Source organism: Microcaecilia unicolor, chromosome 2 (assembly GCF_901765095.1).
Source record: "Microcaecilia unicolor chromosome 2, aMicUni1.1, whole genome shotgun sequence".
Classification (NCBI taxonomy): Eukaryota; Metazoa; Chordata; class Amphibia; order Gymnophiona; family Siphonopidae; genus Microcaecilia; species Microcaecilia unicolor.
Window position 1 is genome coordinate 259,217,018 of NC_044032.1, and position 13,894 is coordinate 259,230,911.

The 13,894-nt window shown below is 44.5% G+C and overlaps 1 protein-coding gene across 2 annotated transcripts in view; it reads right to left on the reverse strand.

Moving 5' to 3' along the window:
- LOC115463478 (semaphorin-3F-like) overlaps window positions 1–13,894 on the reverse strand; it is a 140,874-nt gene that overhangs the window by 98,126 nt on the left and 28,854 nt on the right. The window lies entirely within an intron of this gene.

The window sequence follows — 13,894 nt, forward strand, 5'->3', positions numbered from 1 at the left end:
GGAGGCCATTCCACGTATCCACCACCCTTTCCATGAAGAAGTATTTCCTTAGATTACTCCTGAGCCTAAAACCCTTTAACTTCATCCTATGCCCCCTCATTTTCAGAGTTTTCTTTCAATTGAAAGAGACTCACCTACTGGGCATTTATGCCACGGAGGTATTTAAATGTCTCTATCATACCTCCCCTCTCCCACCTTTCTTCCAAAGAATGCATATTGAGATGTTACGTCTGTCCCCATATGCTCCACAATGAAGACCAGTGACCAGTTTTGTAGCTGCCCTCTGGACTGAGTCCATCCTGTTTATATCTTTATTTTTAAGTTGCGGTCTCCAGAACTCTACCCAGAACTCTAAATGGGGTCTCATCAGAGTCTTAAGGGTACTGTAGGGACATGTGTGGCTTTGTAGAAATGAGCATCTGGGAAAGAGATTGGCCCAGTGGCACTGCTGTGAGCTGTCATGTGGAAAAGCTGGGCTCAATTCCCAAGTCAGGGGACGCTGTGGAGACACCATTCACAGCTCCTGGGGGAAGGGGGTCTCAGTCATCAAGTAATGACACTTAGAAGGCAAGCCTATACTTCTGACACTTCTTAGATATATGTGCAATATATATATATATATTTTTTTTTTTTTTACATGCCAGTCATTTGTAGTCACATAACACATGATCCTGTTCTGGAAGTCTTCCACCAGTTCACAGTTGGTAGTGGTTCTGGTTCTGCACTTCTGAGACACAGAAGAAAACAGCTTGAGGTGAAAGAGACCTGACTGGAGGAGTGGCCTAGTGGTTAGACCACCAGTCTTGCAATCTAGAGGTGGCCTGTTCAAATCCCACTGCTGCTCCTTGTGATCTTGGGCAAATCACTTAACCTTCCATAGCCTCAGGTACAAACTTAGATTGTGAGCCCTCCTGGGCCAGAGAAATATCCAGAGTACCTGAATGTAACGCACCTCGAGCTACTACTGAAAAAGGTGTGAGCAAAATCTAAATAAATATAAGTGGACACTTCCTTTTAGGCACGTGAGACCCTGATCTATAATAGCACCCTGATTCCATTATAGAACATTAGAGTAGCCCTGAATCGGTATGCCTAACATTTACTTGCCCGCAGTTATAAAGCCATGAACCTGGTGTAACTGTGGGCGCCAAGGTTGAAGACCCGACACAGGCCAGTATTTCGGTGACAAAAAACACCTGCCTCAGGGGTCACAAGACTGCACATAAGAAACATAATCATAAAAATACATAAGAACGGTGATTGTAAGTAACAATGAAAAAGCTTATATCTTTGTTACTTACAATCACTGTTCTTATATTTTTTTATGATGTTTTTTATATGCAGTCTTGTGACCCCTAAGGCAGGCAGTTTTTGCCACTGAAACACTGGCCCATGTCGGGTCTTCAACCTTGGTGCCTAATAAAGAGTTTCACTTGAACTCTCCCTGCCTGAGAGTCGTGTCTCCCTATACTTTCCTCTGATCTTCATTACATTTCGTAGTGGGTATCTTCCTGTTCTCCTGTGGACTGTAACTGTGGGCGCTTACATGTGGCAGGGGCACATGTAATTTACTGTATTGTGTAAGCTGTGTGCATAAGTGGCAGTACTGCCCAAGTTCCTCCCATATGAACACCCTCCTTAAATTCACATTCCATGCCACTTACACATACTCTTACAAAATTGCACTCAGTCGATTTACCGTTTTCTTTACATTAACATGTGCAAGAAGCGCTTTGTTGTAGAATCACCCTTTTAGTGGCCCACGACTGAACAGTTTCCAGCTGAAGACTATTGTTGCAATGCCAGGGGTATAAAATAGAGGGGAAAGTCCTGCAGAGCTGTGAATGAAAGCAAATGGTAAGATAACCCAGCCCAGGCTGATTTTCACTGAGCCAGAGGATCAAGAGGAAACCTCCAGGCCCCCAAAAATGTGGTGTGAAATTACAGAAAACCAGGATGCTGGAATGCCAGATGTCACATGAAAGCCACAGGGTACAGCCTTTGCCACCTAAGCCACTGAGATTTGGATGTACCCCAAATCAAGTGAGACGCACCACGTAAGACAAAGACATTATCTGTGCCAGGAGAGAGAAAAGTGCTGAAAATGAGGGGGCATCTGAGGTGTTTTGCTTCCTTGCTGCATTCCTGAGTCATGACATTAGCGCTGGAGATAGAGGAGGAGTGAACAAGTAAGAGCCATAGCCTGCACAGGCTGAAGAGCCTGCTGCCCATTGTTAGTGCTGCAGGTGTCAATTGCAGGTCCCCTGGCACACCTCAGGAAGGGGTGGATACCAGTATGCTAGTGTAACATACCTCCTTTCTCCTGCTCCTTCACCCTCCCGCCAGCTTCTACTAACAGGCATACCTGTGTGCATATACATGCCTTAACCAGGTCACCAGAGGCTAAAAGCAAGGCAAGAAGCCAGAAAACCCAATACAAAAAAACCAGGCTTTCCTCTCATTTTGTATCTATAGGGAAAAGGCTTAGTACTGGCTCCAGGTGTGGCTTGTGATTTCAAGGGCAAGCAAAGAAAATGCATGTCATCCAATGAAGTCAGGGACGAATAATATTACAGAAACTAGCTGTCAAAGCTGAAGACTTTCGGGACTGGTGAATAGCACATGCAGGGTCATTCCCAAGATCTACGATGTTGCATGGGCACACTTCACTTTTATTTTCTCAGAGCATCCAGAAGACAGGTCTTCTCTTCTCTTACCTTTTTTGTGACTTCATGGGTGTCACGACGTTTTTTTTTTTTTTCTCCTTCCCCTTTACAAAAATCCTAGACAGGTTTTTCACCTATCTTCTTAACAGTTTTGTATGACCACAATCTGCACCATTTCCACTGCATAGTGTGGTATAGCTGGTCTTTTATCATCGAGCCATTTAATTGCACTGTGACTGTTGTTTGCCCTATATTCCAGAAATGGTGGCCCTCTGGCAGTTTAAAAAAAAGAGTGGAGAGGTGTGGTAGCCGTGTTAGTCCACTCTTAAAGGTTATCAATAGAAATCAAACAAAATAAAACATGGAAAAGAAAATAAGATGATACCTTTTTTATTGGACATAACTTAATACATTTCTTGATTAGCTTTTGAAGGTTGCCCTTCTTCGTCATCCACACGATTCTTCCTGTTTCTCACCTATCCACCCCCATCCTGTTAGACTGTCACTGAAATGCTTTGATGTTTCACTTATATATACTGTCATCTACCACATTTGCTTATTTCCGATCTGACAAAGAAGGGCAACCTTCGAAAGGGTGATTCTACAACAAGATCACATTTGTACCCCACGCTTTCCTACTCATGGCAGGCTCAATGCGGCTTACATGGGGCAATGGAGGGTTAAGTGACTTGCCCAGAGTCACAAGGAGCTGCCTGTGCCTGAAGTGGGAATTGAACTCAGTTCCTCAGGACCAAAGTCCACCACCCTAACCACTAGGCCACTCCTCCACTCAACTATGTTTATTTTTATTTTATTTTATTTGTTGCATTTGTATCCCACAATTTCCTTGGTATCATCAATCCATCCAGCACCTACAATATGCTATCCAAGACAACATAAGATTCAGGGAGTCTTTGTCCTGGAAGCTTATACAATTGAATCTTGCTATGGCCTTGCTTTCATTCCCAGTCCTCAAAATATGGCCTCTCCAAAGAAGGTACTATACTCTATGTACAAACACTTCCCAAGGTTCTCCCCAGAACTACTGGTTTTTAAGCATCAAGGATGTATACTTGAAAGAAAATGGCAAAAATCTCAGTATATATGAATACGAAAGTGCAAAACCCCTAAGTGAGAAACTTCACTGGCTCCCACTCGAGGAACGCATTGCATTCAAGATCCACACGATTGTACACAAAATCATTCATGCAGATGCCCCGATCTACATGCTAAACCTTGTGGACTTGCCCCCCAGGAACGCCATAAGATCATCCCGCAAATTTCTCAACCTGCACTTCCCCAGCTGTAAAGGTCTAAAATACAAGCTGATACACGCCACCACCTTCTCTTACATGAGCACGCAGATGTGGAATGCATTACCTACAGCCCTGAAAGCTACTGACGAAATAACCAACTTCCGCATATCTTTGAAGCCACATCTCTTCAACAAGGCCTACAAAGAGAACCCATAACCTCACAAACTACCTCACCAATCCTTCTAATTATTATAGTCCACCTTCCACACTATCCTGCCTAACACCTTCCTTTTCTCTTCTCTTACTTAATCTCTATACAATACTAAGTGTATCTGATATCATGGAAGGACTATGTCATAACAAACTCTGTAAGCCACATTGAGCCTGCAAATAGGTGGGAAAATGTGGGATACAAATGCAATAAATAAATAAATAAAGATAGGTTCAACTATAAGAAAAACATGGTAATGAACTAGCCCATATTAATATTTTTCTCAATACATTGAACAAGCTGCAAATTCAACCAAGCAGCTATTTAAAATAGTAAACAGCCTACTGCGAAAAACAGAATTAACCTTCCCAGTCACAACTAACTAGCAATGATTTTGCCACATACTTTGCCAACAAAATCGAAGATCTCCATCAGGACCTACAGACAGTCCCATCAAGTCTCCCACCAGCTAATAAGAACACTCCTTCTTCCCCACCATGCATAGCCATCTGGGACTCATTCAACCAGATCACAGAGGAGACTCTTGAAAAAATCTTGAAAGGCCTACAGCTGACATCCTGCTCTCTCGACCCCTGCCCAGAAAAAAATAATACAGACAGCAAGCACAGGCCTCATTGAAAGGGCCACTAAAAATATTAACCCCTTTCTTGTGGAAGAGCAGCCACCAACAACACTAAAAAGGGCTGTAGTGCACCCCCTACTGAAAAAAAGAGCTTCCTTGACCTGGACAAGCTCAAAAACTACTGACCAATCTCTAATCTCTAACATCTCTTTCCTGGCAAAACTTATAGAACAGACACATAGGCGGTCGGTGGCCCAACTCTTTGGGGAGGCTAAAGAGGCGGGGTTAGGGTGGGGTTAGGGGTGGGGCCAGGGGTGGAGCTTAAATCCATAATTGTCAGATAACACACAGAAAAAAAAAATAAATAAAAAGAATAAAGTGGTTACTCAAAGCATATACTAACCACAATCGCTCAACTGCAAAACACTATGCACAACTTCCCTGGCTACTAGCGAACACACAACCCCCCCCCCCCCCCCCCCCCCAAAAAAAAAACAGTACTTCCAGTCAGACGTTTGCTCAAATGAGCTGCTAAGTCAGTTAAAATCCCCAGCTCAAGCTGATGTAGTAAAACCCAGCTTGTGCTAGACTTGGTTATACAGTCACAAGTGCAGTGGCTAGGAATTAACAGGAACGAATTATAAAGAGACTAGCAAACTGGCTGCCTTACAGTAGCTCCTTTCAGGCCAGTAGCCAGACTCTCCCCCCTTCTGACTTTAAAGAACTCGCCCTCACCCTCACATCAGCTGCTTCTCTGCAATATCCAGGGTCGGCGCTATGGATTAGTATTTCAGCATTTTCCCTCCTTAGCTGGAAGTCTAGTTTCAGCCTGCACAGCCACATCCCGGAAAGGGAAGGGATGAAGGGGCATATTTCAAAAGAAAATAGTACCTGTTCCAGCAGTAATGCACGTCTCTTGTGTTTGGAGAGGTGATAGGCAGTGAAGGAGCCCTGAATGCCAGCTCCTATCACTATACAGTCATACAAGCTGCTTCCACTATGGGCAGCCATATTTCAGTTTTTACTGTACTCTGAACTTGGAGGTGGAGCAAACTAAAGCTGAGCCTACTTCTCCCTGCCTGCATGTGGGCTGTCTTTGCTGATTTTAGCAGCAGCCCTTTTCCCCTTTGATTTTCTGCCCTGAGGTTTGTGCCAGGGCTGCTGTGCTTGTGTATTTCCACCGTCGCCGCTCGCCCTCTCAGCTCCCCGACCTTCCTGCAGTGGCCGCCTTTTTAAGTTGCAGCGACACCACAGCTCACCTCCGCTTCAGCCTTTCGCTTCTCGCTCAGTGTCCCACCCTCGCTGAAACATGAAACCTCATCAGAGGAAGGCGGGACACTGAGCGAGAAGCAAGAAGGGAAAGGCTGGAGCGGAGGTGAGCCGTCGCTGCAACTTAAAAAGGTTTAAACGCCGGGCGGCCACTGCAGGAAGGTCGGGGAGCTGAGGGCGGGCGGCAGAAAAGATCACGGCTTGGCTGGGGAGGCTTAGCCTCCCCAAGCCTCTTATACGGGGCGCTTATGAACAGACAGTATGCATTCAACTCATGACTGGTTAAATGAAAGTAACTAGCTAGACCCATGTCAATCTGGCTTCAGACCTGGGTACAGAATGGAGACAGTTTTTGTGTCCCTTCTTGAAACTGTAACAAGGGTTCTGCCTCGACACTAGTGTTGCTGGATTTTTCAGCAATCTTCGACACTGTGGATCATAATATCATGCTTACTAGGCTGGCAGATACAGGTATCAGTGGCACAGTATTTACATGGTTCAAATTCTATTTGTCAGACAGACAACAATCAGTTCTGTTCAGCAACAGCACATAATCACCTTGGCCACTGAACTTTGGGGTGCCACAGGGATCCATATTGCTATCTATTTTAATATCTACCACAAGCCTTTAGCTGAGCTGCTTCAGTCAATGGACACAAAATTCTATCTCTGTGCCGATGACATGCAACTACTCATATCCATTGAACCAGATCTACCCACAGCTTTGAGGAAACCAATTACCTGTCTACCAGCAACTCAGAAATGGGTGAAAAACAAACTCTGCCTGAACCCAAGCACAACAGAGATTCTGTGGATTCCTAACACAAGTGGACAAGTATCTGACGTCAAAATACCTTTTGGAAAGTATGAACTCTCCCTAAAATCACAGGTGAGGAATCTTGGGATACTGCTAGACTCATCACTTACTTTGATCCCACAAATTCAAACCTTTAAAAATAGTCAGGCTCATTTTCAAAAGAGAAGGACGTCCATCTTTTGACACAAATCGGAAGATGGGCATCCTTCTCACAGGGTCGCCCAAATCAGCATAATTGAAAGACGATTTTGGGTGTCCCCAACTGCTTTCCGTCGCGGGGATGACCAAAGTTCACAGGGGCGTGTTGGAGGCGTAGTGAAGGCGGGACTTCAGTGTGCCTAACACATGGGCGTCCTCGACTCATAATGGAAAAAAAGGGCGTTGCACTTGGACGACTTTACCTGGCCCTGGTTTTTTTTACAACCAAGGCACAAAAATGTGCCTGAACTGACCAGATGACCACCGGAGAGAATCGGGGTTGACCTCCCCTTACGCCCCCAGTGGTCACTAACCCCCTCCCACCCTCAAAAAACATCTTTCAAAATATTTTGTGCCACCTCAAATATCATACTCAGGTCCATCACAGCAGTATGCAGGTCCCTGGAACATTTAGTGGGTGCAGTGCAGACGCAGGCCTATCCCCCCCTCCCCACTTCTGGTGGTAAATGTGAGCCCTCCAAAACCTACCAGAAACCCACTGTACCCACATCTAGGTGCCCCCCCTTCACCCGTTAGGGCTATGGTAGTGGTGTACAGTTGGGGGTAGTGGGTTTTGGGGGGCTCAGCAGACAAGGTAAGGGAGATATGTACTTGGGAGCAATTCATGAAGTCCACTGTAGTGCCCCCTAGGGTGCCCGGTTGGTGTCCTGGCATGTCAGGGGGACCAGTGCACTACGAATGCTGGCTCCTCCCCTGACTTGCATTTGGTTGTTTCTGAGATGGGCGTCCTTGGTTTCCATTATCACCGAAAATCAGAAATGACCAAGTCTAGGGATGACCATCTCTAAGGATGACCTAAATTTCAGGATTTGGGCGTCCCCAACCGTATTATCGAAACGAAAGATGGACGTCCATCTTGTTTCGATAATATGGGTTCCCCGCCCCTCTACCGGGACATTTTGCAAGGACGTCCTCAGCAAAACTTGGGTGTCCCTTTCGATTATGCCCCTTAGTGTCTATCACCTGTGGCAAGTACAAAATCTCTCTCAATATATTGAAAAGATAAGTCTGACCACAGTGATTTGTGCCATGATAACGTCATGAGTGAATTACTGTAATGCCCCCTGTACACTGGTCAAACAAAACAGTTTGCACTAGCTCCAGCTAATGCAGAAAGCTGCAGAACAATTGATAGAAGGCTGCAAGTCCCAGGACCACATCACACCCTTCCTGCAAAAACTACATTGGTTACCAGTACCTTACAGGACCAAATGTAAAACTATGTTTGATTTTCATGGTCCTCAGACACAATGGGCCAGAGTACTTGAAGAATAAATTAGCCCTCTACACACCTTTACGACATCCAAGGTCCTCTCAAGGGGCATCACTATCTGTCACCTCATCAAAAGAAATTGCACGATGTGATACTACCAGTGAGCCTTCTCAGGAGTAGCCCTCACACTCTGGAACTTACTCCCAGAGGGGCTAACTCAAGACTACCTCTACTTCAGGAAGTAGGTGAAAGCCTGGATCTTCTCCCATGTGGTAACTGACTATATATTCACTCAGTATCTGGACTAGCTTGCTGCACACCCTGTAACTTAGATCATTTCCTCATATCTTATTCAACTCTACATATAATTTACCTTCAGTTTAACTACCCATCTAGTTATCCAAATTGACTTTTTACTACCCATCTTGTCCCCGTCTATATGTCTCAGCTGAACTTGCCCCCTCAGCTGCATAGTAAGATGTTTCATTGTATTAGCATTAGCATCATATCTATGTTAGTTGAAGGTTTTAATGTGTGCAATTAGGTGTTTCAGTGGTATTATTCTGACATTGTATCATATCTGTGTTATTTGAATGTTCTTCCATGCTATCTAGACTATTACAGAATCATTTGTGTTGAATGGATATATATCACATTTCTCTTATATGACAGTTCTACAATGCTGTTAAATGTGTATATATATTTTTTTTTGTTACATTTGTACCCCGCGCTTTCCCAGTCATGGCAGGCTCAATGCGGCTTACATGGGGCAATGGAGGGTTAAGTGACTTGCCCAGAGTCACAAGGAGCTGCCTGTGCCTGAAGTGGGAATCGAACTCAGTTCCTCAGTTCCCCAGGACCAAAGTCCACCACCCCTAACCACTAGGCCACTCCTCCACTCTACTACATCATGTTAGTCCTATTACTAAGTTGCCATTCCCAAGTTTACCTCATTGATTGTATTTATGCTTATATTTGATCATCTTACTACTGTTATGCTGTTGATAAAATTGTACATTTTATGTTAAACTGTAGCTGCTGTACACTGCCTTGGGTGAATCTTTTCATAAAGGTGAACAAAACCCCAATAAATAAATAAAATGGCTGCCAACAGATCAGGTTTTCAGAATATATCTAATGAATATATATGAAAGAAATCTGCATGCCTTTTACCTCTATTCTATTCAAATCTCTCTCATGCACAATCATTAAGGGTATCCTGAAAGACTGACATTTTGGTAGCTTGTCTTTACAATGAATGCATCCAAGCTGGGCTGAGGAGCTCATATAGAAGGGCTCCACAACCAGAGCCTATGATCCGGTCAGTTGAAACGTCACCAAATAAATTTCCTAGGGCTAAGGGCAATATGGAATGCTCATATTTATTTATAAATGTGCTTATTCATTTATTTATAAATGTTTACATACCACTTTCTCAAAGAAACTGTGTACAAAGTGGTTAACAGCATAAAATTCTATAATATATTTAGACATACGTATTAAAATAGCACAATACCAGTGACAAAAGATCTTCAGTTTATAGGAACCCACTAAACCTATAATCAGAGCAATAACACTGGCTTTCAGAAATTGGCTGGACAGCAAAATTATACAAGTTCAAGAACAATCAGGTAGCCACATACTACCTAAATAAGCAGAGAGGAACAAGATCATACTTCCTGTGTTAGGAACTGGGCCATCTTCAGAATCATTTATTTGGCAAGAAAGGACAACATCCTAGCGGACAAACTAAGTTTTGCAACCATATGAATCCCTAGACGGAGAGGTGGCGAAAAAAACAGATGTTTTCTTGAGTGGAGGATATCTGTTTGCATTCCCTCCTAAGAGAAAGGTCCCTCAGTTCTATTCAAGGATAGGGACTCAACCAGCCTCGGACAGCTTCCTGAATTGAGGGAAGGACCCTCTGTACGTATATCCTCTGGTAGTGGAAACCCTCCTAAAACTCAGGTGAACCAAGGGACTATAAAGTTCAGCTTTTTATTGGCCAAGAAAGATATGGTTCCCGCTCCTGATGGAGTTGTCCATCAGCAAACTGATCAGATTGGAGTCTTCTCCCATCCTTATTACATGGAATCTGATACATTCCAACACTGGATCCTAGCCCTCACAGCCTAGATGTTGAGAGGTAACGTTCACTTTCTTGAATCTCCCTGACAGTGTCTCTCAAATTCTTCTGGCTTCTGGTTTTAAATGAAATAGGTTTGTCCTCTGATAGATCCATTTTCTATCGTACACAAAAACTGTTTGGATACTCTTCCCAGCTGTTGGAGTTGGCTTAAAAACCAGTTCCATTAGTGCTACTGTTAGTGCTCATGATTACACAGTTATCTAGCTGAAACACACTTCACTTCGCCACCATGAAGAAGATAAAATCCATCTCATTACAGCCTTTAGTTGTTTACCTTCTGAGGCCTCTACCTTGAAACTTCCGATCAAGCTTCCCAATCTTGAGACCTCAATATGGTACTAATCCAACTGCTGAAAGCTCCCTTTGAGCTTCTGGATTCCTATGAGCCAGAGTAGCTGACCTAGGTGGTCATATTTTTGGTAGCAGTCACTTCATCACACAGAATTGGTGAGCTCCAGGCCTTAGCAATTGAGGCACCCTACACAAAGGGTTTCAAAATAGGATGGTTCTGCACCCACATCCTAAGTTCCTACCTAAGGTTGTGTCAGATTTCTACATTTTGGTCCACTGCCCTTCGAACATTCTTTCCCAAGCCACATAGCCATGCCTTGTATTGCAAAAAGCCTTCTACCTGGCGTGGAATAAAGCCCTTTCCTTTGACCTCAATAAACCTTGGACTGCTATAGCTATATACACTCTGAGCCAGATTTTCAGCTAGCACCGGGACTGGTTAACCCATACATTCAAAGCTACTATCTGTATAGATGGAAGCACTGAATATGCATGTAGAGTGGTGATTCTATCAGAATTATTTGTTTAGTTTAAACCTATTATGCAGATAATTGTTAGCACTGTCTCTGCCTCATCCATCCGAGGGATGGGCAGAATGAATGGGTCACCCTATGCTTGAAACAACCTTCCTGAGCCCTTACGCCAAGCCCCCTCCCTGCCCGTCTTCAAGTCTTTGCTTAAAGCCCACCTCTTCAATGCTGCGTTCGGCACCTAACCCTTACCGTTCAGTGAATCCAGACTGCCCCAATTTGACTGCCCCTATCGGACCGACCGTTCACTTGTCTATTAGATTGTAAGCTCTTTGAGCAGGGACTGTCTCTCTTTGTTAAATTGTACAGCGCTGCGTAACCCTAGCAGCGCTCTAGAAATGTTAAGTAGTAGTAGTAGTAGTCATGTAGTCCTTACCTGTTGTCATTTTCTCTGTTTCTATGTAACCTGGGTCTCATTCATATTATTATTATTATTATTATTTGTTGCATCTATACTCCACTCTTTCCCGCTCGGTAGCAGGCTCAGTGCGGCTTACATAGTATGGAATTACATAGTATCACAGAAAGAACACAGCTGTAGCCATAGGCGCCCCGTATAAGAGGCTTGGGGAGGCTAAGCCTCCCCAGCCCGCCACTGCCCCGCCCCCCGCCACCGCCCGCCGTACCTTTAAATATTATAGTTTTGCTGGAGTTGCGGGCAGCCGGCATTGAAGACATCAGCAGGCTTACGCTGGTTCCAGCAGCCTTCCCTTCCCTCGTTGCAAGTCGGATGATGGCTCCGCCCTCGTAGATACAGGAAATACGTCAGAAGAGGGCGGAGCCATCATCCGACTTGCAACGAGGGAAGGGAAGGCTGCTGGAACCGGCGTAAGCCTGCCGATGTCTTCAATGCCGGCTGCCCACGACTCCAGCAAAACTATAATATTTAAAGGTACGGCGGGGGGGCAGAAATGAAACAGGGCAGACGGGAGAGGAGGGTTGCTGCACATGGTGGAAGAAGGGGAGAGGAGGGTTGCTGGATGGAGGAAAGGGGAGAGGAGGGTTGCTGGACATGGTGGAAGAAGGGGAGAGGAGGGTTGCTGGATATGGTGGAAGAAGGGGAGAGGAGGGTTGTTGGACATGGTGGAAGAAGGGGAGAGGAGGGTTGCTGGACATGGTGGAAGAAGGGGAGAGGAGGGTTGCTGGATATGGTGGAAGAAGGGGAGAGGAGGGTTGCTGGATGGAGGGAAGGGGAGAGGAGGGTTGCTGGACATGGTGGAAGAAGGGGAGAGGAGAGGGCAGGGGAGAGGAGGGTTGCTGGATGGAGGGAAGGGGAGAGGAGGGTTGCTAGACATGGTGGAAGAAGGGGAGAGGAGAGGGCAGGGGAGAGGAGAGTTGCTGGACATGGGTGGATGGAGGGGAGGGTAGGGGGAGAGGAGGGTTGCTGGACATGGAGCGGGAGGGAGGAGTGAGGAAGGAGATGAGATAACAGAAAAGGAAGAGAGTAGAAAAACTGCACATGGATGAAGAAAATAGGCAAAAGCTGGATCCACTGGACAGTCAAGTTTGCGGAGGATCCAGCTTTTACTTACGGATGTAGGACAAGAAATGAAGAAGAAAGGCGGAAAGTAAACAAATAAATGGAAAGGAAGCCCTGGAAACGGAGTTAAGAGGACAGATAGCAGCAGAATGGGACACTGGGCCAGCACAATCAGAAAAACAAAGTCACCAGACAACAGAGGTAGAAAAGATCATTTTATTTTCATTATAGTGTTTGGAATATGTCCACTTTGAGAATTAGGTGTTCAACATTAAAAGTTTATTTACTTATTTATGACATTTTATCCCACATTAAACATGAATTAGGATGTTTTGTGGCTCTACATGAGAATTGTGATATTATGATCCCTTATTTCAATATTGTTGACGGTCTGCATTTTCCGTATGGGTGGTATATTGGTGTATTAGGTTCTGCCCAGTGTAATATTTATGGTACAGTAAGGTTCAGAGTGTGTTTTTGCACAAAGTTGTGCATAGTGTTTTGCAGTTGAGCGATTGTGGTTAGTATATGCTTTGAGCAACCACCGACATATGATACATAGCTAATATCTAAATTTAATAAAAGGTATTAATTGTGACATTTATTTATTTATTTTTTTTCTGTGTGTGATCAGACAATTATGGATTTAAGCTCCACCCCTGGCCCCACCCCTAACCCCGCCCCCTTTAGCCTCCCCAAACAGTTGGGCCACCGACCGCCTATGGCTGTAGCAATAGTAGAGGTATGATGTGGTTGTTAGGAAATAGGTTGAGATAGGTGAAACTGGCAGGGGATGTAGGGGTAGGAGAGGTAGGAGTGGTGTAGAGTGGGTATGGATAGTATCTGGCTATTCAATATATTGAAATTATACAGATAAGCCAATTATGCATCCACTTGTCTCCAATGAACACATAATTTGATTTGAATATTAATCCATCAAATTTTATAGTAGATTATGGGGATCATTTTCAAAACAGAAAAAGTCTCAAAAATGGCATAAAGTGGCATTTGGACGTTTTTCTCTGAAAATGTTCCAAATTGGGATTTTCAAAACTCGGATTTGAGAAGTTTTCTCTGCAGTGTGTGCAAATCACAAGGAGCAGAGGGAGTTGGCAGAATGTTGGGGGCGGGATTTAGGCATTCCCAAAACTTGGAAGTTTTTCTGCCATAATGAAACAAAGCGAAAATGTCCAGGTCTAAAAGTTAGACG